Source organism: Mesoplodon densirostris, chromosome 6, assembly GCF_025265405.1.
Source record: "Mesoplodon densirostris isolate mMesDen1 chromosome 6, mMesDen1 primary haplotype, whole genome shotgun sequence".
Taxonomy (NCBI): Eukaryota; Metazoa; Chordata; class Mammalia; order Artiodactyla; family Ziphiidae; genus Mesoplodon; species Mesoplodon densirostris.
In genome coordinates, this window is record NC_082666.1 from 119,983,528 (window position 1) to 120,011,236 (window position 27,709).

The following is a 27,709-nucleotide window of genomic DNA, read 5'->3' on the forward strand; positions in this document are numbered from 1 at the left end:
GCAAAGATCGAGAAGATGCAAGAAATGTTCAACAAAGACCTAGAAGAATTAAAGAACAAACAAACAGAGATGAACAATACAATAACTGAAATGAAAACTACACTAGAAGGAATCAATAGCAGAATAACTGAGGCAGAAGAACGGATAAGTGACCTGGAAGACAGAATGGTGGAATTCACTGCTGCAGAACAGAATAAAGAAAAAAGAATGAAAAGAAATGAGGACAGCCAAAGAGACCTCCGGGACAACATTAAATGCAACAACATTTGCATTATAGCGGTCCCAGAAGGAGAAGAGAGAGAGAAAGGACCCGAGAAAATATTTGAAGAGGTAAGAGTCGAAAACTTCCCTAACATGGGAAAGGAAAGAGCCACCCAAGTCCAGGAAGCGCAGAGTGTCCCATACAGGATAAACCCAAGGAGAAACACACTGAGACACATAGTAATCAAATTGGCAAAAATTAAAGACAAAGAAAAATTGTTGAAAGCAGCAAGGGAAAATGACAAATAACATACAAGGGGACTCCCATAAGGTTAATAGCTGATTTCTCAGCAGAAACTCTACTAGCCAGAAGGGAGTGGCATGATATACTTAAAGTGATGAAAGGGAAGAACCTACAACCAAGATTACTCTATCCAGCAAGAATCTCATTCACATTTGATAGAGAAATCAAAAGCTGTACAGACAAGCAAAAGCTAAGAGAATTCAGCACTACCAAACCAGCTCTACACCAAATGCTAAAGGAAATTCTCTAAGTGGGAAACACAAGAGAAGAAAAGGACCTACAGACACAACCCCCCCCCCCAAATTAAGAAAATGGTAATATGAACATACATATCGATAATTACCTTAAATGTGAATGGATTCAATACTCCAACCAAAACACACAGGCTTGTTGAATGGATACAAAAACAAGACCCATCTATATGCTGTCTACAGAGACCCACTTCAGACCTAGGGACACATACAGACTGAAAGTGAGGGGATGGAAAAAGATATTCCATGCAAATGGAAATCAAAAGAAAGCTGGAGTAGCAATACTCATATCAGATAAAATAGACTTTAAAATAAAGAATGTTACAAGAGACAAGGAAGGACACTACATAATGATCAAGGGATCAATCCAAGAAGAAGATATAACAATTATAAATATATATGCACCCAACACAGGGCATCTCAATACATAAGGCAACTGCTAACATCTCTAAAAGAGGAAATTGACAGTAACATAGTAATAGTGGGGGACTGTAACACCTCACTTACACCAATGGAAAGATCATCCAAAATGAAAGTAAATAAGGAAACAGAAGCTTTAAATGACACAATAGACCAGATAGATTTCATTGATATTTATAGGACACTCCATCCAAAAACAGTAGATTACACTTTCTTCTCAAGTGCGCACGGAACATTCTCCAGGATAGATCACATCTTGGGTCACAAATCAAGCCTCAGTAAATTTAAGAAAATTGAAATCATATCAAGCATCTTTTCTGACCACAGCGCTATGAGCTTAGAAACGAATTACAGGGAAAAAAATGTAAAAAACACAAACACATGGAGGCTAAACACTACGTTACTAAATAACCAAGAGATCACTGAGGAAATCAAAGAGAAAATCAAAAAATTCCTAGAGACAAATGACAATGAAAATGCCAGGATCCAAAACCTATGGGATGCAGCAAAAGCAGTTCTAAGAGGGAAGTTTATAGCTATATAAGCCTACCTCAAGAAACAAGAAAAATCTCAAATAAACAGTCTAACCCTACACCTAAAGGAATTAGAGAAAGAAGAACAACAAAACACAAAGTGAGCAGAAGGAAAGAAATCATAAAGATCAGAGCAGAAATAAATGAAATAGAAACAAAGAAAACAATAGCAAAGATCAATAAAACGAAAAGCTGGTTCTTTGAGAAGATTAACAAAATTGATAAACCATTAGTCAGACTCATCAAGAAAAAGAGGGAGAGGAGTCAAATCAATAAAATTAGAAATGAAAAAGGAGAAGTTACAACAGAAACCGCAGAAATACAAAGCATCCTAAGAGACTACTACAAGCAACTCTATGCCAATAAAATGGACAACCTGGAAGAAATGGACAAATTCTTAGAAAGGTATAACCTTCCAAGACTGAACCAGAAAGAAATAGAAAATATGAACAGCCCAATCACAAGTAATGAAATTGAAACTGTGATTTAAAATCTTCCAACAAACAAAAGTCCAGGACCAGATGGCTTCACAGGTGAATTCTATCAAACATTTAGAGAAGATCTAACACCCATCCTTCTCAAACTCTTCCAAAAAATTGCAGAGAAAGGAAAACTCCCAAACTCATTCTATGAGGCCACCATCACCCTGATACCAAAACCAGACAAAGATACTACAAAAAAAGAAAATTACAGACCAATATCACTGATGAATATAGATGCAAAAATCCTCAACAAAATAGTAGCAAACAGAATCTAACAACACATTAAAGGGATCATACACCATGATCAGGTGGGGTTTATCCCAGGGATGCAAGGATTCTACAATATATGCAAATCAATCAATGTGATACACCATATTAACAAATTGAAGAATAAAAACCATATGATCATCTCAATAGATGCAGACAAAGCTTTTGACAAAATTCAACACCCATTTATGATAAAAACTCTCCAGAAAGTGGGCACAGAGGGAATCTACCTCAACATAATGAAGTCCATATACGACAAACCCACAGCAAACATCATTCTCAATGGTAAAAAACTGAAAGCATTTCCTCTAAGATCAGGAACAAGACAAGGATATCCACTCTCACCACTATTATTCAACATAGTTTTGGAAGTCCTAGCCACAGCAATCAGAGAAGAAAAAGAAATAAAAGGAATACAATTTGGAAAAGAAGAAGTAAAACTGTCACTGTGTGCAGATGACATGATACTATACATAGAGAATCCTAAAGATGCCACCAGAAAACTACTAGAGCTAATCAATGAATTTGGTAAAGTTGCAGGATACAAAATTAATGCACAGAAAGCTCTTGCATTCCTATACACTAATGATGAAAAATCTGAAAGAGAAATTAAGGAAACACTCCCATTTGCCACTGGAACAAAAAGAATAAAATACCTAGGAATAAACCTACCTAGGGAGACAAAAGATCTGTATGCAGAAAACTATGAGACACTGATGAAAGAAATTAAAGATGATACCAACAGATGGAGAGATATACCATGTTCTTGTATTGGAAGAATCAATATTGTGAAAATGACTATACTACCCAAAGAAATCTACAGATTCAATGCAATCCCTATCAAATTACCAATGGCATTTTTTACAGAACTAGAACAAAAAAAAATCTTAAAATGTGTATGGAGACACAAAAGACCCCGAATAGCCAAAGCAGTTTTGAGGGAAAAAAACCGAGCTGGAGGAATCAGACTCCCTGACTTCACACTATACTACAAAGCTACAGTAATCAAGACAATATGGTACTGGCACAAAAACAGAAATATAGATCAATGGAACAAGATAGAAAGCCCAGAGATAAACCCATGCACCTATGGTCAACTAATCTATGACAAAGGAGGCAAGGATATACAGTGGAGAAAAGACAGTCTCTTCAATAAGTGGTACTGGGAAAACTGGACAGCTACATGTAAAAGAATGAAATTAGAACACTCCCTAACACTGTACACAAAAATAAACTCAAAATGGATTCGAGACCTCAATGTAAGACTGGACACTATAAAACTCTTAGAGGAAAACATAGGAAGAACACTCTTTGACATAAATCACAGCAAGATCTTTTTTGATCCACCTCCTAGAGTAATGGAAATAAAAACAAAAATAAACAAATGGGACCTAATGAAACTTAAAAGCTTTTGCACAGCAAAGGAAACCATAAACAAGACGAAAAGACAACACTCAGAATGGGAGAAAATATTTGCAAATGAATCAATGGACAAAGGATTAATCTCCAAAATGTATAAACAGCTCATGCAGCTCAATATTAAAAAAACAAACAACCCAATCCAAAAATGGGCTGAAGACCTAAATACACATTTCTCCAAAGAAGACATGCAGATGGCGAAGAAGCACATGAAAAGCTGCACAACATCACTAATTATTAGAGAAATGCAAATCAAAACTACAATGAGGTATCACCTCACACCAGTTGGAAAAGGCATCATCAGAAAATCTACAAACAACAAATGCTGGAGGGCCTCCCTGGTGGCGCAAGTGGTTGAGAGTCCGCCTGCCGATGCAGGGGATACGGGTTCGTGCCCCGGTCTGGGAGGATCCCATATGCCGCGGAGCGGCTGGGCCCGTGAGCCATGGCCGCTGAGCCTGCGCGTCCGGAGCCTGCGCGTCCGGAGCCTGTGCTCCGCAACGGGGGAGGCCACAACAGTGAGAGGCCCGCATACCGCAAAAAAAAAAAAAAAAAAAAAAAAAAAAAAAACAAATGCTGGAGAGGGTGTGGAGAAAAGGGAAGCCACTTGCATTGTTGGTCGGAATGTAAATTGATACAGCCACTTTGGAGAACAGTATGGAGGTTCCTTAAAAAACTAAAAATAGAACTACCATATGACCCAGCAATCCCAGTACTGGGCATATACCCTGAGAAAACCAGAATTCAAAAAGACACATCCACCGCAATGTTCATTGCAGCACTATTTACAATAGCCAGGTCATGGAAACAACCTAAATGCCCATCAACAGATGAATGGATAAAGAAGATGTGGTACATATATACAATGGAATATTACTCAGCCATAAAAAGGAACGAAATTGGGTTATTTGTTGAGATGTGGATGGATCTAGAGACTTTCATACAGAGTGAAGTAAGTCAGAAAGAGAAAAACAAATATCATATATTAATGCATGTATGTGGAACCTAGAAAAATGGTACAGATGAACCGGTTTGCAGGGCAGAAGTTGAGACACAGAGGTAGAGAACATACATATGGACACCACTGGGGGAAAGCCACGGTGGTGTGGGTGATGGTGTGATGAATTGGGCGATTGGGATTGACATGTATACACTGATGTGTATAAAATTGATGACTAGTAAGAACCTGCTGTATAAAAAAATAAATAAAATAAAATTCAAAAAATCCAAACAACAACAAAACCCAAGGAAGTGCCAACTTGGGATTAGTTCTATGATTAAAATGAAATAGGATGGGGTTGGAGGAAGTAAGCGTTCCAAGAAGGGGAAACAACTGCTACAAAGGCCTTCAGGTGGGAACGAGTGAGGGTTTGAGGAGTAGAAAGAATGCCATGTGGCTAGAGGCAAGCAAGGGGAGGGGACAGGGCAGGGTTGGAGAGGTGGGTGGGGACCTGGCCACAGAAGGCTTTGCAGACCTGGGTGAGGAGGGGCTTTTATTCTAAGTGCAATGCAGAACTACTGGAGGGTTTTTGTTTGTTTGTTTGCTTTTGTTTTTAAGCCAGGAGAGTGATATGCTCTGATTTACATTGTTAAAAAGTTGTCATGGTGGCTGGGTGGGGAGTGAATGGTCGGCAGGAGGCAAGAGAGGAGGCTATTGCAGTGATAAAGGGCAGGATGATGGCATTTTGGACTAGAATGGTTGCAATGGAGATAGAAGCCAGTAGATGGATAGGGGAAGTATTTTTAGAGAGCATCAGTGGGATTTGCTGATGGACTGGACTGTAGGGCAGGGAGGAGCGGGTAGGGAAAGAGAAATCGAGGACAACTCTTGGGGTTTTGGCTAGAACAATGGGGTGAATGGAGCCACTTAATGTCATGGAGAAGACTTGGAAAGGAGAATGTTTGAAGGGGGATATTGAGAGTTCTATTTTGGACATGTTACATTTGAAATGCCTCTTAAAGACAAGCAAGTATCAGAGTCAAGAGTTTGGGGGAGAGATCAGGACTGGATATACAATATTTGGAGTCACTGACTCCCAAGGACCAAAGATGGCCCCTAAATCCATAGAATAATGAGATGATTCATGGAGAGATTAGACATGGGGAAGAAAAGAGGTCTCGTGAGAGATCTCTAGAACATGCTAAGGAGGAGAGGAGGAGAGGCGAGGTGGATCTAGCAAAGGAGACTGTAGCCAGGGAGGCAGGGGAGCCACCTGAAGTGTAGGTATCATGAAAGCCGAGACAGAAAGTGCGTCCAGGCGGAGGAAGTGGTCAGCTGTGTCAAATGCTGCTGAAAGGTAGAGCAAGATGAGGACACAGATGTGACAATGTGATCTGACAACATGGAGATCCCTTGTTTTCTTGGCAAGACCAGTGTCAGTGGAGTAGTAAGGACTGATGTTTGATTGGAATAGGTGGCGAGAGACGGGCTGCGAGGAACTGAAAATAGTTATTAAAGATGATAAAAGAGGAATTATAGTGTGAAGGACAGCTGAGACGCAGAGTGGCTGTTACTAGATGGGAAGGAAGAGTCAAGAGATTTATTTCTGTTTACATTTTTAAAGAGGTGGATGGCAGTCAAGAATGTCTGCAAGCCGATGGACGTGATCCAGTATGGAGGGAGGTATAGACGTCAGAGAGAAGAAAGGGGTTCGTTGTAAGAGCCAAGACTCTGGGAAGGTGGGAGGAGACAGGATCCAGAGCAAAAGTGGAAGGCCTGGCCTTTGGCAGGGGTGGAGGATACAGGTTCAGATGCAAGGGTGCTGGAAGATGTGGTGAGGAATGAGGAAATTGGATTCCGATTACTTCTATTTCTCAATGAGTTAGAGGCAAGGTCATCAGGGGAAGAGGGATTATAGGAAGTTTGGGGACAGACAAGGTGTGGAATAGTCATCTGGGGAGGTGAGAAATTGAGTATACCAGAGGTATGTAGTAAGGTTATTGAGTAATGTTACATTCCACAGGTATGCGCTTTTTGACGGTTCAAGTGCAGACAGGGAATAAGTCGTCGTTGGGTTTAGCTTGAATATGGACAGACTGGTGAGCATGATGGAAGAGAAGGGAGGGAGAGTGTGAGAAGGGAGGGAGTGTGTAAGAAGGGAGCAGATAAATAAGGAGGGTCCTGGGATTCCTCTTGCTCTGGAGGGAGAGAGAGACATAGACATAACTGGAGTACAGTATGTGAAGGACATGAGTAGAGGAACATCTATCAGGCAGTAAGGGAGCATGGAGGAGGGAGCCTAAATCTCTCCACCTCAGGAGTTCAGGAAGCCTTCACCGAGTTGTCTTCTGAGCTTGATCTTGAAGGATGAGCTGGTAAGGGGTCAGGAAAAGGACTCCCTTGGCAAAGGGAAGGGTCTGGGCAAAGGTATGAGGGGTTGGGGAAGGGCAAGAAACTTGGTGTGCTGGGACAGAGGGCGTCTATAAAGGGATGGTGGGTGACGGAGCTGAAAGGTTACTGGGACCAGATAATAGAAAACCTCACATGTCCTAAGTTGTTGAGAATTTGTTTTGCAACAGGACTCACTGAAATGCCTGCTTTGGGAAGGCACGTGGTGAGGATGAGTAAAAGACTAAAAGCAGAGTAAAAAGAAAAAAAAAGAAAATGGGGATACTCTGAAGAGAGATCATGAGGGCTTGAAAATTCAAGTAGTAATAAAGATAGAGAGATTTGTACCACAGAATCAACAGCATGAGGTGACTGGATAGGGCAGGTGAGAGAGGGAGAGGGGTCCAGGAGGTCTATGAGATTCTATCTTGGGCAATTAGGTGGATGATGGTACCATGACTATTATGAGTAGAAAGTCTGGGAGAGAGTGAGTTTGGTGTTGAAACATGTAGGCAGAGATGTACCCTAAATGGAGCTATGAAGCCTGGAGCTCTCTCAAGACTTGGTATGTGGGTAGCGGGCATGGGGATGGATAAGATTGTTGAGAAGAACTTACGGAGTGAGAACAGAACAGCTAGGGTGGAACTCAGGAACTAAGAGGGGTGGGGAGAGGAGAGACTGAGGGAAGAGAGTTAGGAAGAGAACCAGGGAGCAGAGTGTCACGGACACCAAGACAAAAAGGGTTCAAGGAAGGAGTGGGGATGGGCTCAGTATAACAGAACCATCAAGGAAGAGGATCCCAAAGCCGTACTGGCTGTGACAATTGGGGGAGAATGGGCAACTTTCCAGAGATGAGTAGTTCAGAGATAAAACTACTGTTTGTTGAATGTTAAAATCCAAAACCACATATTAAACGCTATAAGAAATTAACTCAGAGAATTTGAAGATAAAGCCCAAGGAAATCTCCAAGAACTCAGAAGAGAAGGATAAAGAGATGAAAATATTAGGGGGAAAGTAGGATCATATCCTAAGGAGCCCGTGTGTGCGTGTGTGTGTGTGTGTGTGTGTGTTTGTGTGCATGCACATAAATGTGTGTGATCCCAGTAGACTCCCAGAGAGAAAAACTGTCTGATACAACCAAGAATTGGTTTTAGCAAAAGCAGCAAGAAAATAAAAACAAAGTGTAACTACTGTAAAAGAAGAAAAAAAAACCCATTATGCTCTTTCTGTTTTTTAATTAATTGTTTTCCAAAGGACATAATTGCCTACATGAGAAACCAAAAGAATCAGCTGGAAACAACTAGAGTAATATTCAATAAAGTGAGTTGTTATGAAATGCACACAAAAGCAGTACTTTCCTACGGACAAATAGTAGTCAGAAAATATACTTTTAAAATCCCATTTACCATTGTAATAAAAATATAAAATATCTAGGAATAAACTTGATGAAAAATCCAAGACTTACACCAAGAAACCAAAGCATTACTGATGTACATAAAAAGAAAACTTGAAGAGATGGAGAAAGACATATTATGCTTTTACACATCAAAGCCACCATTTGCAAATATGTCAGTAATCCTTTAATTAATTAGTTGATTTAACACAATTCCAATCAAAATCCTTAATAGATATTTTGGGAACTTCATGGAAGTTCTCCAAGAGATATCCACACTCCCATGTTCAGTGCAGCATTATTCACAATAGCCAGGCTGTGGAAACAAACCTAAATGTCCATCAAGGTATGAAGGGATAAAGACTGTGTAGTTTATACACACAATGGAATATTATTCAGCTATGAAAAAGAAGGAAATCCTGTCATTTGTAACAATATGAATGAACCATGAGGACATTATGCTAAGTGAAATAAACCAGTCACAGAAGGACAAATACTGTCTGATTCAATTTATATGAGGCATCTAAAATAGTCAAACTCACAGAAGCAGAGAGCAGAACGGTGGTTACCAGGGGCAGAGGGAAGGGGAAAATGGGGAGTTTCTGTTAAATAGGGACAAAGCATGAGTCACAAAAGATGAATAAGTCCTAGAGATCCGCTGTACAACCTTGCGCCTGTAGTTAATGATATTGTATTGTACACTTTAAAAATCTGTTCAGAGGGTAGATCTCTTGTTCCTACTGCAAAAAAAATAAAATTTTAAGTTAAAAAGAAGAAAGTAATCCTGCTTGAAGAAAGCGGGATGGAATCAACGCCCTCGTCAAGCATTCTGCAAATCCCAGACCTTGACAGTACACTCTGCTGGCGAGGCGGTGGGGAAGCTTCATACATTGCTGTGGGAATGCAAAAATGGGGCCAATTTATCCTTTGACTCAGCAATCTCACTTCTGTAATTTCTTCCCCTAAAGATACCTGCATATTTATGAAATGACTTGTGTATAAGGTATTCATTTCAGCCATGTTTATGATAGCAAAAGTTGGAAATAACTCAAGTGTCCATCAGTTGGGGATTGGTTAATAAACATTGATACGTACTCACAATGGAATACTTTATAGCTGTGAAGAACAATGCAGATCTCTCAGATCTGATCTGAAAAGCTCTCCAAGGTAAATGAGTGAAAAATGCAAGGTGCAGAACAGATATCTAGCACCTTACTTTTACATAGGAAAGAAAAAACAAGCTATATCTTCACATTGGTTTGTATTTGCATAAACAAACTCTAGAGAGATATTAAAAAAAAAAAGATGTGGCTGGTGGTGGTGCTATGGGTGGATGGGACAGAGGTGGGATGGAAATCTCTCCTATGTGCTTGTTCTTTCATTTTTATTTTTGAGCCATGTGAATTCATTACCTGCTAAAAATAAACTGAAATTATAAAATCAAGTGAAATGTGTAGTAATCACATAGTATTATCTTAGTTAGTCTCTAGTCTCTCTCTAGCTGGCTGAGAGGTGAAGAAGGATGGCTTTGCCCTTTGGTAGGGAGAGCTCGTGGAATCCTCATTGCATTTTTGGGGGTCAGTTAGGTGCAGGGCAAATGCTGGACCAGGGCCCTGGGCTCTGCAGCACAGGGCATGAGCGAGGTATGGGAAGTCACGTCAACAGATCACAGTTCCTTGACACGATGATGGCAACATAGAAGGAGAATTAGATCTGGGCTTGTCCATGTGAAGTTTTTTAAACAGCCATATTGAAGTATAATTTCCATACCACAGACTTCACCCCTTTAAAGCATACATTTCAACAATTTTTAGTAAATTAACAGCGTTGTGCAGCCATCACCATAATCTAAATTTAGAACATTTTCATCACCCCCAAAACAATCCTTGTGCAATTTGCCATCACTTCCTGTTCCCTCCCCCAGCTTCGGCCAACCATTAATCTACTTCCTGTTTCTATAATCTCCTTTTTGCCTTACCTGAACATTTCACATAAGTGGAATCATAGAATATGAGGTCTTTTGTGCCTGGTTTCTTTCACTCAGCATAACGTTTTTTTTGTTGTGTTTTGTTTTGTTTTGTTTTTTCCCGGTACGCGGGCCTCTCACTGTTGTGGCCTCTCCCGTTGCGGAGCACAGGCTCCGGGTGCGCAGGCTCAGCGGCCATGGCTCACGGGCCTAGCCACTCCGCGGCATGTGGGATCCTCCCGGACCAGGACACGAACCTGCGTCCCCCGCATCGGCAGGCGGACTCTCAACCACTGCGCCACCAGGGAAGCCCAGCATAATGTTTTTGAGGTTCAACCATGTAGCATGCATCAGCACTTCATCCCTTTTAATTGCCAAATAGTATGCCATTGAATGGATATTGGTATGGCTTTTGTTTATCCACTTGATGGACATTTGGGTTGTTTCTACTTTTTGGCTACTATGAATCATGCTGATATGAACATTTGTTACAGGTCTTTGTGTGGATATTTGTTTTCAATTCTCTTGGGAAAATACCTAGCGAGGAATCGTTAGGACATATGGTAAATTTATGTTTAATATTTTTAAAAACTGCCAAACTGTTTTCCAAAATGGTTGCACCATTTTGCAATCCCACCAGCAGTGTATGAAGGTCCCAATTTCTCCACCTCCTCACCAACACTTGTTATCATCCGTCTGTCTGATTGTAGCCATTTCTAGCAGGTGCAAAGAGTGAAATATAAATTAAAAACTCATTGAGTTTTTAATTTACATTTCCCTAATGACTAGTGATGTTGATGAGTACCTTTTCATGTCTTTATTGACTATTTGCATATCTTCTTTGGTGAAATGTCTGTATAAATCTTTTGCCCCTTTAAAATTTATCTTCTTATTATTCTAGAAGGAATTTTAATAGTTGTATCACAACTGGGAGTTAGGGAAAAGGTGAGCAGTGGGGAGAGTGGAAAGGAAGGAGAGAAGGTGGTCAGAGCTGGATTTGCCTCATCCTTGAGCCGCTGGCTTCTGCCCTCATCCATCCTCTGTACATGGGGCTGTCTTCTTACTGTATCTCACCATGACACTGATTATTCCAGTAGGGAAATGTCAACCTCAGGAACAGCCACCAACCCAGGTAAGCAGAGAGCACCACTGACACTAACTCCCCCAGACGCTTGGTCCACTGATCCACTGGCCTCCTTCAGAGAAATCATTGAGCCCCAATCTCCCTGTCTCCCATCCAGATCTTCTCAGTCAAAGACCCCCTGCACCCCGCCATCTCCACCACCACACCATCATGCCAAAATGCTCTTCTCTCTTTTCCTCTGAGCCAGTTCTCTATTCCTCCTCCACCTCCAAACCCTTCTACTCGGCCCTCTGGAAAAGCCACTAAATAACAAGCCACACCCCTTCCATCCTCTGTCTCTCCATCAATTGCTCTGCCTACTTCCTTGCCTTTGCCTGGCTCTCCCCTGAAGAGCCCCTTCCCCTTAGCTCCCTCGAGTGCTGACGTGTGTCCTCTCATGGCCCCTAAACCCCAAGAGGTGTCCTAGCTCCCTGCTGCCACGTCCTCTTTGTGGCTCAAGCCACTCAACCATACACCCTCCTTCTGTCCTGGCTGCTGTCCCCTATGACCTCTTGATTGCTCCTGCTCATTCATCGAAGACACTGGCACCTGATCACAGTCATCTTTTCTTCCCTAGGTCCTGCTATCACCGTGGTGACTCCGGCAAACACGTGGATCACCCATCCAGCACCGTGGCCTCCCGCGTACCTGCACCTTTGCATCTCAGGAAAGCTTTTCTTCCTTTATCTCAACTATCGACTCCCACAGTCACACCTTGAAACTGTCGTCCCCCCAAACCGCTCCACCTCCCCATGTCACTATTTCTGTCCACAACCTCCTTTCTGTTCAGCTTGCTTCTTCAACTCTGTCTACCTCAACTAATCTTTGACCACAAGGGGACCTCCAGACCGTTGGTAAATGTCCCTTCTCTCAGCCCATCCACTCTCCCCTGTCTTTGCTTGTGTCCCAAATCGTCAACATGTAAACTCCCTTGTCCCTCTATCATGTAAACATAGTTCCTTCAAAAGACCCCAAAGCTGAGTAAACCCAACTTTCCTCTACTTCTGTCTATGACGTGAGCAGTGAGCCCACCAGGAGAAAGTCATATCCCAGGGAAGATTGGCTCCGTATCTCTTTGGCCACCAGCTTCATTATGGGCCCTCAATACTGCTCTGCATTTCTGGCATCAACTTGATCTGCCACCCTTGGTAATGGCTTTCCAAGATTTCAAACCTTTGCCAGTATCCTTAAACCTCCAACCTCCCTCCACTCCCCCAACCCTCTCTCTTGGCAGGCAAATTTTTCAGTGATAACTTCGCAGAGGAAACTGAAGCCATCGTAGGACAACTTCTTCAAGGTCTGCCTCCAAGCCTGCAAACCCTAACTGCATCCACACCTAACCTCTCCTTCTCCCCACTGTTTGTCTTGTCTCCTGTAACAGCCTCCTAACGAGCTTCCTCGTATCTGTTTTTACTCCCTGATCAATTTTCCACCCTGATCCAGAACATTTTTTCAAAACACAAGTGAGATTGTGTTATCCTGCTGCTTAAAATCCTTCCCTGGCTTTCCATGGGTCCTTAGTGTGTCTTACAAGGCCTTGAATAATCTGGCCCCTTCCCACCTCACCTTGTCATCTTGTTCACATGACCCTTGCCCTGTACTCCACTCTCAGGGGCCTTTCTGTTTCTAAGGTTTGCCCTGCTCCCTCCTACCCCACAGCCTTTGCATATGTTTCCCCACTCCCGCCCAACCCCCTTGAATCTGGTGAACTCTTATTCATACCTCAGAACTCAGTTCAGGGTGACTTCTCCAGAGGAGTGTTCCCTCACCCCTGTTCTAGGTTAAGTTCCTTTCTTAAACATGCTCACATTTCCTTCCCCCAGATACGCATCTCAGTTTAGAGTCAATTTATACGTGTGTTGGCGTAAGTTTTGATCAACGTCTGTGTCCCCCGCAAGACGAAGACCTCCTTGAAAGCGGGGATTGTGTCTGTTTTGGCTCACCACTCTACGCCCATAGATTACAGTGTCTGGCACAGAGAACACACTCGATAAATATTTTTGAATGAGTAAATAAAACAGTTATTGCAACTGGCCCAGCTGGTTCAATGTTCACGTGTTCATTCATTCATTCATTCCACAAGCATTGACTGAGCCCTTATCATATATGCAAAGAATCCAAGCACCTTTGGGGCTCTAACCAGGAGCACTGCTGGCGCTGCAGAAGCAAACCTGAGGAGGTGATGAACTCTGCCGGGGGCGACGGAATAAAGCCTCACAGAGGATGTTGCCTCTGAGCTGGGCCCTGATGAATGGAAGGTTGCCCAGGAGGGAAGGCCATGCCAGGCAAAGGAAACAGCGTGTACAAAGCCATGGAGACACAAAAGGGAGCAGCAAGTTGTTCTGTGTCTGGCCCTCAGAGTTCCCAAGGCCAAGGGACAGGGAACTGGAGGGGCAGCGGAGGAGGCCAGCGAGGTTGACGGCGAAGATGGGCAATGTTGTATATGTCAGGGAGGTTCATGAGAGGGGTGTAGGGATGACATGGTTAGAGACGGGTTATAGAGAGAGAATTCCTCAGGTGGTGGGGTGAGTGGTGGATCTGCGTGGGCACAGTGATGTCCAGGGAGGGCTGTTAGGCTGATTCATGTGCGGGATGGGTCAGCATGGCACACAGTGGTCATTCTCAGAGGGAGGCCAGCATGCCACACCCTCTGTAATGCAGAGATGTCTGGGCAGAGGGGCCTTCCTGACGTGCAGGGGTGCTCTTGGGTCTCCGAGGCCCCCCTCCCTCCACCTTGCTATTTGAGCAGTCTGTGTGTGCCTGCCTTTCCCAGAGAGGAGGAGTGAAAAGTATTCTTTGGACAGAATATGATGGGACTTCAGTAGACAGTTGTGAGTCCTGGAAGTGCTGAGAAGATGTGGTCTATATGAATCACACCTTTTATTTTCTGATGCTTTGACATCTGGGGTCTTGCTGTCTCTGGAGAGGCTACCAGTTCCCAGAGATAGCAAACACATACCTGAGAGCATGCTCTTCAAGTGCAAACCTACCAAGCCAGAGCCTACGCCATCTCCTTTATTGGGCTGAGCCACTATCCTCCTGGCCTATTCGCCCAGGGGTCAGGTTCCAGACAACCAGGGGCAGCTCCTGGGTTCCAGAGAGCACCAGAACTATTCAAACTAGCCAACCCCAAGCCTGTCTACCCTGCTTATCCTCCTTCGCCAATGTTTTATTTTTTCCCACAAAAATCACAGTAAGGATTCTCGCCCATGCTTTCTCCTCACTCCTTCTGCCTTCTGACAGACCCTGGTGCTTCCCCGTGTGGCCCTGTGTAGTGTGCTGTGATCCCTGTCTTTAGGGATCTGTGAGTATAAACGTCTTCCTTCATGATCATCATTTCCATCTGTGTGTCTTATCACATCCAATTAAAATGAATCCCAGGTACGTTTTAGAACAGGGCCCTTGACTCCTTCTGACTCAGATATCCATCAAGACCATTTGAAGACTACAGGAACCTGGGGAGTATCTAGCATTGCGTTTCTCTCATGTTCTGATATGATTATGTCTGTCACTTGTGGCCTATAGCACTCACTTGTCCCAGAATGAAGGACTGGGCTGACCTGATACAGTTAAGTTTCACGGTCAAGTTGAGTGGAGAGCCATCCTCTCCAAAGCAGTAGTTCTCACCCCTGCCTGAATACTAGAATCACCAAGGGAGCTTTTCAAAGCTACCAAGCCTGGACTTTTGACCTAAGTCAAAAGAGGGGCCCCGGCTTTAGTGTCGACATGGAAGTTTCCCAAGTGACACAAATGTAGAGTTAGGGGTGAGAACTACAATCCTAAAATCTGGTTCCCCCAAGTCCTTGACTGAATCTGCCACTGACTAAAACCCAGGTTTCTTTCCTCCTGTTTAATGTACTCTCAGGGAAGACCGTGTGCCCTCTACATAAAGAGGACAGGCTTCCCCCGATCTTGGCTGGGGTCCCTTGTGCCTGGGACCCTGAAGATTAAGGGGCTTGAGCACTGAATCGAGAAACTGAAGTCACAAATACAAGTCACCATCCTCTCCCACTATTCATTATGAGGTTGGTTGGAGTACAAATTTAGCCTATAGTGGGTTGGTTGTGTTTGAACCTCCCCCACAAAGTTCTGTATGGGAAATCTAGTTAAGAGCCTTCTTCCTGGGGGAGGTTGAGTGTAACAGCTGTTCCTCACCAGGACCGATAGTCTCACCAGGATGCAGTCCGGGTGTTGCCCCTTGAGCCTAAAGCCTTTCATCCCTGAGGACTGACTCACATTTCAGGTTGGCATCCAGAAGAACAGCCTTTCTCTCCATAGCTGTCAACAAAGACAGTTCCTGGGCTGGGTGGACAGAGGCATGTCAACCTGGGAGTTGGGGCTCATGCCTTGCTTTCACACATTTGGGAAGAGGTGTTGTGTAGTCACTGTGGATCAGCTATCCTTCTTCCATGCTCTCCTCTACTTTAGAGGCTGGGGGGCTACAATACTGGATTTCCCAGCCTCTCGTGCACTAAGGGGAGGCCATGTTCTGGCCAAGAAGAGATAGGAGAAAGTCCCTGGGAAGGGATCTCTTCCTGAAAAAAAGGCAAAGGCTTACTAAGAGAAAGCCCTTATTGTCTTTTGTCCCTTTCCCTGTTCCCCTTCATTCTGCCTGGAATGTAGATGTGATGTTGGATGTGTAGCAGCCATTCTGTGACCAAGAGGGGACAAGCATGAGGTTGAAGGCCTGTGTGCTCAAGATGGTGAAGCAGAGAGATGGAAAGAACTTGGGTCCTTGAGCTGCTGAATCTGTCTGCGATTGCCAGCCCCTAGACTTCTTGTTGCCTGAAACAAATAATCCCTTTATGTTCCTAGGGCAGAGATTTTTCTTCCTTGCACCCAAACACATTCCTACCAGACACACACATCAGTTGTCTGTGCTGGTTTTGGCAAGTGAGTGTCAGAGGCTGATCTTCAGAAAGGCATCCTGATGTTGTGAAAAGATTACTCAAGTAAATGATAGAGAACTAGGATTCGAGCCCCTGCTGTTACTTGTATAGGCTGTGTGTTTGGAGGTAAGTCATTTACTCTCACCAAGGTGCAGTTTATGGATCTGAAAAATGGCAGTACTATGTGTCTCATACAACAGGGTTACTCTAAAAAATAAAATGAGTTAAAAGTGTGAAAGTATTTTTAAGACTGTGAAGCGATGTCCACGGGTCAGGTTTCGTTATGTGAACAAATGCCCCAGTGTTTGTTCCCAATGGTCCCTGGAGTAGCAGTTACCTTGAGGGCCAGAAGACATCCTCCAAACGGCCTGTCACCAGCTGTCTGGAGGCAGAGAGGCTGGGCTGTCTGCATCTCTAAGTCTGGCCAGGGACACTAGTGCATGCGGAGACAGCACATTGCTTCCCTCTAACACTCGCTCTTTTTGTGTTCCCAGGGGGACTAAGTTTATCTGGGAGTGGGACAGATTACAGAACCCTGGAACGCTGGAGGAAGCAGGGGCCGAATTTCCCTAAGCAAACCTAGCCAGCAGCCATCCACTGTCTCCGTGGCGCTCCCAGTGGTGGGTGTCCCTCACTCCCTGGGGAGGCGACTCATTCAAATATTAGAAAGGGCTACGTCTCATGGAGCCCAAAACTACCCTTAAAACTCACAGCTGTTCCTCTTCTTTCTTGCATAGAACAAATCTTATCCTTCTGGTACATGGCCCCCCTTCAGACATTTGAAGGCAATCACAGCCTCACAATGACCTTTTGTTCAGGCTAAAGAGCCCTGTCTCTTCAACTGGTTCAGCTACCTGGAGCTGCATCCCACACTCTGTCTATACAAAGATGCCCTTGTATGGGTCACAAAATAACAAGGGAGACAGACATGTAAACAACTACAGCACACTGTGACCTGCTGGGATAAAGACTTACACAAAGGGCTATGGGAACATAGGACAGGGACCAAACACTTCTGTGCAGAATGGGGGTGAGGAGGTCAGTCTTTACAGAGAAGGCGGTAGTTGATGAGAAGAAGAAAGGATGATTTTTACAACGGCCAAATGTGGAGGGTGCAGGTTGGAGGTTGCAGGTGATATGGGTCCAAGTCTGTTAAGGCCATAATTTGCTGTGGCCAGAGTCACATTACTGGGAACAAGGGGCCACTGCAGGGAACATCTACTAAATAGAGATTATTAGTCTGAGTCTACAGATGGAAACATTGAAGCTCGGAAAGATTAAGTGGATCTGTCTGAGGCAAAATGCTTTAGTGATGTGAATTCCACTCAGTTGCTGTGTGGCCTTGGGCAAGTTGCCTAAACTCTCTGGGCTTCAGGTTTATCATCTCTAAAAGAGAGATTGTAATAATCAGAGTGCTTTTCTCTTAGATTGTTACTCACATTAAGTGAGTGAAATGGCTCAGATTGGTGGCTGGCACACGTTAAGCGATCAACAAATGCCAGCCATTGTAAGCAACTGAACGGCTTCTCTGGGACATAAAACCATGTCCCTTGTCTCCCAATTCCACCCTCTTCTCCCTGCACAGAGGGCAGGCATAGGTCTGGAGGAAGAGGGACAGATTTGACGTTGACTCTTACTCACAAGAATATGGTATTTGTTTGCGTGTTGCAGATTCCTCCACACCTAAGTCTCTGGATGCTTGTGTAATTTAAAACATACATACTACAAAGATGTACTCGTTGGCAACGTGTTCCGGCATCTCTGAATCAAGTGCCTTCTGCCACTGCGCTGCCCAGTCCTCTGGGGACGGCGGTCCCTCCACAGCATCTGCCCACTCAAGATGGCTGGGGGAAGGGAGGCTCTTGGGATTCTGGCTGCCTGCCGGGGGGGATGCTGGTGAGCCGAGTGGTGAGTTCAAATCCTGGCGAATTCACTGTACTACACCCACTCCCCAAAGCCCCCACTCTGGTCCACTGCCACTTTTCTGTCTTCATAAAGCTAAGGGACTTATTTAAATTTCAAAGCCTCACACGAAACTAAGCAGGCAGTAGAGATCACTGCCTGTTGAGTGATGAATTGAGATATTATCCATACTGCATGGGAGGGAGGGTGGGAGGGAGAGGAGGGAACTGAAGGAAGGGAAAGGAAAAGGAGGGCTCGTAAGCAACATAGTGTGTGCAGCTCGTTTCTTTCATCGAATTAGTTATTGGACGGCTACCCCCACCTCCAAAGCTACATTCAAGTCCACCCTGCTCACCAGTTCCCCCTCTGACTTGCCTGTTTCAGTGAATGGCTCTGCCATTTTGTTAGCCACCAAATGAAACGTATGAATCATCTTTTGGCTCCTCCCTCTCCAACCCTGCCCCATTCTTTTTTTTTTTTTTTTTTTTTTTTTTTTTTTTTTGTGGTACGCGGGCCTCTCACTGTTGTGGCCTCTCCCGTTGCGGAGCACAGGCTCCGGGCGCGCAGGCTCAGCAGCCATGGCTCACGGGCCCAGCCACTCCGCGGCATGTGGGATCTTCCCGGACCGGGGCACGAATCCGTGTCTCCTGCATCGGCAGGCGGACTCTCAACCACTGCGCCACCAGGGAAGCCCCGTGCCCCATTCTTTTTGATTTCCAAGCTTAGGGTCTCGCTAGAACCCAAGCTCACTTTTCCTCCTACTCTCTGACACCCTGGGGTGAGGCCTGAACGAGCTCTTGCCTCAACTATTTCAACAGTTTCTTAACTGGCCTTCTTCCCTCTCTGTATCCCTTCCGACTCATGTGCTGCCGGCTTGTATTAGAGAAATCCAGTGTGGACTTGGTAGACCAGTTCTCTGAAATACAAACACACAAACAAACAAATAGCCAAAGAAAAACAAGCCCTGACTTGCAGCCCTTGCCCATTTCCATGGTAAATATTCACACTGTGGCCCATCCAAGCTGCCACCGTGAGGCCACAGAATGAGGGGTTGGAAAGAGGTGGACAGAGTTGGCTGTGGTCAGCACACAACTGTCTGAAGAACAGCTCCCCATGGACTTAGGACTTTAATAGTGTACAAACTTCCTAACCTGGCAGAGGCCTTTGACAGCTTGCTGTCAGTCAGCCTGCCCAGCTGATCCCATCACGGTCTGATAGGGGCATGCAAACTGGGCGTGTTTCTGGTCTCCAGTGTGATTCTGCTTCCCTGCTTTTGTGGCTTTATTTGTACTGGTCTCTCTGCCCATCGAAAAATCCTTCCCATTCTTCAAGACACACCTTAAATACTACCCGTCCCCTCTATGAAGACTTCTCCCGAGCCCCTTAGACCAAATAAGATGTCCTTACTATTTGAATCCTGATAGCGTATTTTGTTTGTGCCTTTGCTGGAGTACTTATCACTGTCTGCTGTGTATCTGGTTTTACGTGGGCAGAAGTCACTTGGTCCCTCTTACTAGAATATGATTTTCTTGAAGGTAGGGACTATGATTTCTTTGTTGTTCCTGAAGTGCCTGGCATATTTTCTTGCACACAGTAGGTGCTTAAGAAATATTTGTTGAAGTAAAGTGACCCATTTCCTCCATCAGGATAGGACATTGGTTTATTTTCCGCATTCTAGAAGAGGGAAGAGATTTTTGGTTCCAGAGATGGACAAACCCTTTGTATTGCTGGTCCTGACACTGCGTCGCCTGCTCTGGAGCCTTTGCCTTTGTCTTTCTGGCCTCGGCCTGGGGGAACCAGGCCCCTCTCCTACCCACTGCCTCCCAGGAAGTCAAGATCAGCTCAGTCAGACTTAACGCTTCCTCCCAAGAGACCCAAGTAAAGTGTTGGTTAGTTTGGCTCCTGGGCAGTGCTGGAGAGTTCAGCGTTTGCCTGAAAGCTGGGCCTGGGCCTGGGCCTGGGCTGACCCGGGAAGCCTAGGCAGTTGAAGCAGAGCTGGGGCAGTTCTGCTTGGCCTGGTGCTGAGCTGGGGCTTGGCTTCCTCTGCTCTCGGCCTGGGCCACCACCGTCGCCAAGGCCCCTGGAGTGAAGGAATTCGAGTTCTAACTTTAGGTGGCTACGTGGCTGATGGCTGTGTTTGTGAATATCTCATTCCTACTTTGGTGGCCCAGCTGGTGGGAACAGAACGGGTAGTCATGGGACTGTCATCGTGTGCTGTCCAGGTTAACATGTAGCATTTCTATTACTATTAACAGACTTTCTGCTCCTCTCTCCATCTGTTCTCTGAAATAATTGCAGTTGTACAGACCATGCCTTCGCTACAGGCAAGCTCTGGGGAAGAGGATAGTGCTTTTATGAGAAAAAAAAAGTGTTAAAAAATAACAGCAAACATGAAAAGAGAGTGGGAATGGAACTAACAGCAGGTTTCCAATTTCTTGCGGATTCCGGCCTGCAAAGGTGGCGTTTTCACACTTGTTCGGGGTGACAGAGCCCAGCCAGATGGGGGTGAGTGGCTGGGCTGGTGGCTTAGCCTTTGGGACGTGCTATTGGTCACCAGGGATTTGGCCCCAGTTGAGGTGGTGGCCCCTTGGTCGGGCGACCCAACGAGGGGATGCTGGGAAGGGGTGAGGTCCCTAGGAAGCTAGAGCCAGGGGCGTTTTGATGGTGCAGCGTGTCCTGAGCTCGATGGTATCAAGGCCTGGAGGAAAGGCTGGAGTGAAGGGCTGGCGGGGAGGTGGAGGTTTTGAGCTACGTGGCTTGTTCTGTCTGGGCCTCAGTTTCTCCACGTACAAAATGGGAAGGGATCATCTCCATGACCTCCTTCCCTGAAGGGGTATTAGGAGAATGAACGGGTTACTGCAAAACGTCAAGAATTCTTCTGATGGAGGGTTAAACTACAAAGGACAATTAAGACGTGGTGTGTGAAATATAATAACTATTAAAAGCACAAACCAAATACTTGTGGATTTGAAGCACTCTGGTTTGTAAGGTTGTGTGGGGGGTTTTCGTTTTTTCCCGGGGTGCTAAGCAAGCATGTCTATGAGGACAAGGACCCAATGGGTCTTTGTTCTGGCGCCTTCCATCCCACTACCTAGCTCGTCCACATGAAGGCCCAACCCTGAGTGTCACACCTCATCCTGTGAAACTGAAAATGGTGCTCTGACCCCCTTGCCCCACCACCGCCCCCCTTAGAATGGCCAAGGAGAAGGCACCGCTGAGATTTTTAAGAGTGAATTGGATGGAGAAAGAAGGAAATGAATTAAGGGAGTACAGCCATGTGATCGCTAAGTCTTCTTAAAATTCTAAGAAATGTTTTCATTTGAAAGAAACCCAGGAAATGTGACTGGTCAGCTGTCAATAAGACATTTGTTGGGGAAAAAAAAAATTTTTTTTTTGGTGGACTCTATACTCCAAACCCATAAAATGATTTTAAAAAAAATTCTGGAAAGGCTCGAGTGGAGATTCAGAGGGACCATCATGTGATGATGATGATAGTATAAAATATTTTTCAGGTATTGAATAGATTTTACCTTTCTTTGCCACCTCAAATTACCCTCAGAAGCGATCAGGATGTTGTAGATCTACTTTAAAACTAGGTCCAGTGAATCACAGAGATTGGCAGGCCTTTAAGATTTTTCAAAATACACGGGTGTAGATGAAATGTGACCTGATAGGCTGGGTGGGGGGAGGTTGTCCCAAAATAACCTAGTTTTTTTTTTTTGCGGTACGCGGGCCTCTCACTGCTGTGGCCTCTCCCGTTGCGGAGCACAGGCTCTGGACGCGCAGGCTCAGCGGCCATGGCTCACGGGCCCAGCCGCTCCGCGGCACGTGGGATCTTCCCAGACCGGGGCACAAACCCGTGTCCCTTGCATCGGCAGGCGGACTGTCAACCACTGCGCCACCAGGGAAGCCCTAGAACCTAGTTTTTTTTTAATACAAGAGAATATTAAGAAATTTGAAAGGGAAGAATTTTAAGCTATTTCTGTTTATTGACACATTTTCATTGGTATCTTGTAAAAATCCACATCTCCTCCTTTGGCCAAAGACCTGATTGGAAAGAATGTGAATCAGTTCTTTGAGAGACTATCTGTGCTAAAAACTAGCTACACTATATTAGTTTTTGGTGTGTTTGTTTCCACCATCATCTTATGAGCTCCTCCAGGCCAGGGACTGGCGGCTGGCCCTTACTGTCCTCTATATACATGAAATGTACAGTAACGAGCATGCAGAATACATGAACAACATATATAACTGATGGTGCAAACAGCTGAGGAGTTTACCACCAAGTAAATGCCTTTCCATAAAAAGTAAACCCTGGATGTACAAATTGATGCAATCAGTAATAAAAGATTATCAAACAAATAATAGTTACCATTGATTGAAGCCCTATTATATGCCAACCATTCCAGATCCCTTGCCTCATTTAACTCCACAGCCAGCATACGAGGTCAGTTTTATTATTCCTGTTTAAAGATGAGAAAACTGAGGCATAGGGAAATTGAGTAACTTGCCCAAGAGCACATTATTAGTAAGTGACAAAGGCAAAAATCAAACCGAGTTCTGTATGATTCCAAAGCCGGGGCTCTTAAGCTCTCTGTTCTGCTGCCCTTTGACAGGGAAGCAGTAGGATTTCTGTAGAGTGCAATCATGCCTCCTTAGTGTGTTATAGTTCTTTGAGGGGATACATAAATTAGTGGGAAGGAAAATTGTATTTAGTCTTTCAAAATCTTTTGACAAGGTTACTTTTTTTAAAATTAATTAATTTATTTTTATTATTTTGGCTGCGTTGGGTCTTTGCTGCTGCGCGCAGGCTTTTCTCTAGTTGTGGAGAGCAGGGGCTACTCCTCCTTGCGGTGCATGGGCTTCTCTTTGCAGTGGCTTCTCTTGTTGCAGAACATGGGCTCTAGGCACGGGGGCTTCAGTAGTTGTGGCATTCGGGCTCAGTAGTTGTGGCTCGCGGGCTCTAGAGCACAGGCTCAGCAGTTGTGGCGCACGGGCTTATTTGCTCCACGGCACATGGAATCTTCCCGGACCAGGGCTTGAACCTGTGTCCCCTGCATTGGCAGGCGGATTCTTTTTTTTTTTTTTTTTTTGTGGTACGCGGGCCTCTCACTGTTGTGGCCTCTCCCGTTGCGGAGCACAGGCTCCGGACGCGCAGGCCCAGCGGCCATGGCTCACGGGCCCAGCCACTCCGCGGCATGTGGGATCTTCCTGGACTGGGGCACGAACCCGTGTCCCCTGCATTGGCAGGCGGACTCTCAACCACTGCGCCACCAGGGAAGCCCCAGGCGGATTCTTAACCACTGCACCACCAGGGAAGCCCAAGGTACTTTCAAAATTAAAAACCTTTGGTGCTAAATATTTTGTTATTGATAGGGAACAGGTTAGAGACAGCAACAAACAAAGCAGCAAAAGGATCTCTTTCTCCGTTCACTCCTAAATTAAATTCTTTGGGGGTTCAATTCTAGGCCTTTTATTCTACGTTCTACACCTTTATATGAATTGTATGGGAGAGGAAGTGTGCAATAAAACCTCCAGGCAATCAGATGATCAGGAAATCCTTGGGCAGGTGGAAATGCCACCGGATGGGGACACATCCAGGCTGACCCTGGGAGGTTGCTTGCGAGCAGAGATACGGGCAGATGAGTTCCCGGGCAAGTCCAGGACAGGCCAGGGCCTGGGCAGAAAAAATCCTGGGTATTTCTGGGAGGACAGCTCAGGAAAGGATATCATAGTTGCTACGGACTGTTCCCTAAAGACCGCTGTGACCCAGAAGGACAACAAAGGTCGGGCTTAACTAGAAGGAAACCTGTATGAATTAGTGTGTGCATTTGCGTAGAACCATCTTATGCCCCGTGGAGGCACTGTCCTCAGTTTTGAGTGCTGCAGAAAGGGACCACTAGAATGGTCCAATATAAGGAATGGGAGCCAGAGAGGCCAGCGGTGGGCAGGAGAAGAAGATAAGAAATAGCAAAGTCCATCCATGTCTCTACAAATACAGAGTGAAGTAAGTCAAAGAGAGAAAAACAAATATCATATATTAACGCATATATGTGGCATCTAGAAAAATGGTACAGATGATCTTATTTGCAAAGTAGAAATAGAGACACAGCCATAGCGAACAAACGTATGGACACCAAGGGGGGAAGGGGGGTGGGATGAACTGGGAGACTGGGATTGACATATATACACTATTGATACTATGTATAAGATAGATAACTAATGAGAACCCACTGTATAGCTCAGGGAACTCAGTGCTCTGTGGTGACCTAAATGGGAAGGAAATCCAAAAAAGAGGGGATCTATGTATACACAGAGCTGATTCACTTTTCTCTACAGTGGAAACTAGCACAACATGGTAAAGCAACTATACTTTAATAAAAATTAATTTAAAAAAAAGCAAAAAATGAGCAAAGTGTTTCAAATGACTAAGACCACAAATGTCCAAACACACTCTTGGTCACCAAATCCTTGAAGGCGGGCCTAGGGGGAACTCTTGACGCGTGAAATGGAAAGCAATTCTTTGTCAAGAGCTCTTGACAAAGAAAAGAAACTGCTAACTTACACACTGGGGGGTAAAGTCATCTACTTCATTACCCAAGAGATAAGACAGGTTGAAAATACAAATTGCTCTTTAAAAGGTTTGGAGCAACCTGTGGGCTATCGATTCACAATGGCTTCCTGGGTAGATTGTGACTTAAGGAGGAGATCCTGAAGTCCTGATGGCAGAGAGGAGAACTGGGAGCATTCAAAGTCTCTGGGTGCAGTGGCCAGAGGCGGCATGCACAGCTGGACAGAGCATGGTTCGTTTCAACCCAGGGGGCCAATTCTGATGCTCTTTCTGGGCTGAAGGAGGTAAGAAATATTATGCTTATATTCTGAATAGACTGAATATGGTTTACAAAAAGTCATTCCTGGTTCCTACAATTATATGAGCCCTGCCTTTCAGGGGTCAACAAGGGGAGCCTTAAAAATCTGGGGGTTGAGTGTGTGGTGCTTTGGAAAGCGATTATGATAAAGTGGAAGGGGCGTGGCTCTGTCACGAGGCCAGGATCCCAGTAATCCTACAGAGCCAAAGGAAGCGTGTTCAGGACGCTTCTTACTGCTATTAGGAGCAGGGCCAGCTCCCTGGGCCTGTGACCCATGCAGCACTGAGAAGGGTCGTGCATGGTTTAACACGCTCTTGCCATCTTGAAATTCTCAATAATTTTCAACTAGGGGTCCTGCGTTTCCATTTTGCACTGGGCCCCAGAAACTATGCCGTTGGTCCTTGTTAGGAGCTACTCAGCCGGCCTAACAGTGTGTGTGGGGGGTGATGTCAAAGGAAGGTCAAGGAAGAAGGCCAATCGAGGCAGCTGGATCCAAACGATACCAGGAAGTGGAACACGTGTAAAATGGACAGTTTCCTAGGCAACTAGTTGCTCCATCTAAGTGTCACACACATGCTTTGCTAAAAGCATTTCTTAATGGCAGGGACTAAAACAGGAGCGATCAGGCCCAGGGGAGCCTGGGGCATGTCTCATGTTGCTCAAAGACCTGCTGTATGGCCAATCCCTTAGCAGAATCATCTAGAAAAGTGGAAAAAAAGGCCTGGGGCCTGGTCTCAAGTAGGTGTTTTGAGATTGAATGACAGCCTTCTCCTTTCCTCCCAGACATTTGTATTTTTCGGAAACATTCTTAAGTAATGACTTGCACTTATGACAAGGGCCACTCCTGAGTTCTCTGGTAAGATAGAAGAGCCTGGATTCTGAATCAAGGGTGTGGATGATACTATGGAAGAAAAAAGCAATAAGACACTCATAGGAGCCCTAGGCCAGGCTGTGCCTGTCCATGCCTCTCATCTCTCCTATCCCTACACTGAAGTGACATTTCTAACAATTGCTTCACTCCTGGGACCCTCGGCTTCTCCATGTTCCGAGCAAGTTGCCTCAGATCCTCCTTAGAAAGCACAAAGGGGCCGGTTCTTGGCAGAGTCCTTGCTGGAACGGTTGGGAAAGAAAAAAAAAAAACTACAGAAATCATTAATTTTAGTGTTCACATTGTCCCAGAAATAATTACAGAAGAAAAACCAAGACGAGGTCCCAGAAATTCCCCACAGCCACTTATGCAGCTATCAGCTGGCATTTTTCATCTGAGAGAAAAGAAGTTACTATAAATTATAAGGCCGTGCCACAAGGAAATCCCGAATCGCAAGGCTTTGCCTGGTTAGAAAATTTCAAATATCCCAATAAAGTTGTGCAGGCTTTTTTCTCCCTTTTCAGGGAATGTATTCTGCTCCCTCTTTTCTATTCTGTTTAGAAAATGAGCTCTGATGGGGATAATCCTGGCTCTGGGTGTTCCGAGAGAGAGAAGTCCTTTCTAGCCGAGGGGTGTTGGAGGTGTGCGCCTAACCCCCTCGCAGGGCTGCTGGCCTTGCCTTCAGCGGGAGGCCAGTGTATCTGAACCCTGAACCTGATATCTTCTCTGGTCTCAAGCCTTGGTCCTTAGTTGACTGGACCACAGTGGACATGTGATCTGGGGCAGGCAACCCATAAACCAGCCAGTGCGTGCTCTGGCACAAGAAAAGCTGGGCTGAGCCAATCCTATTCTACCCTCTGCAGTACTCTGAACAAGGGTGCATTAGCAGGGGGCAGTAGAAGTCATGGTCATGGCGAATCAAAGTCATATGTGGCCGAGCCTCAGGAGGGGTCAGAATGACCGCGGGTGAGGTCGGCAGCACAGAGGGAATTCTGTTCCCAGGACCACCTGGGGCCCACCAGCCTTCTACTCCCTGTCTGGTCCTCATGAATCCCGCACACGAGCCTTCTTTTATTTGAAGGGTAGAGGCAGGTGGAAGGGAGAGAGGCACAGATTTCAAAGTGGCCCCAAGGAGGAATTTCTAGAGTCAGCGCAGAGCAGATGTGCAACGGGCTGCTTGGGAGTGGGTGCAGGGTACGGCAGAAGGGTAAGCTCGCCATCGCATGGGGGGGAAGCTGGAGGGCCTCCTCCCATGCTGCCATCCCACGAGTCTGTACGTATTCGAAGGCTGGTCTGTTCTGTATCCAACTGTGTGGCCTATGGGGGTAACGCTTTGCCATCCTTAAGGGTGAGAATCTGTCCTAAACATCATGGTTACTCCACCCAGACTCATTCTGCTCCCCTGTCCCAGGAGGCACCTCTTACTGCTCCCACCATCCCCAACCCATTATGAAACATCATTCCTTTAGGGCTCTGTCTTCTGACCAGACTATG

General features: G+C 45.2%; 1 protein-coding gene across 1 annotated transcript in view; it reads right to left on the reverse strand.

Moving 5' to 3' along the window:
* The window catches only part of PEBP4 (phosphatidylethanolamine binding protein 4), a 212,612-nt gene that overhangs the window by 97,329 nt on the left and 87,574 nt on the right, over positions 1-27,709 (reverse strand). The gene's annotated exons all lie outside the window — the stretch shown is intronic.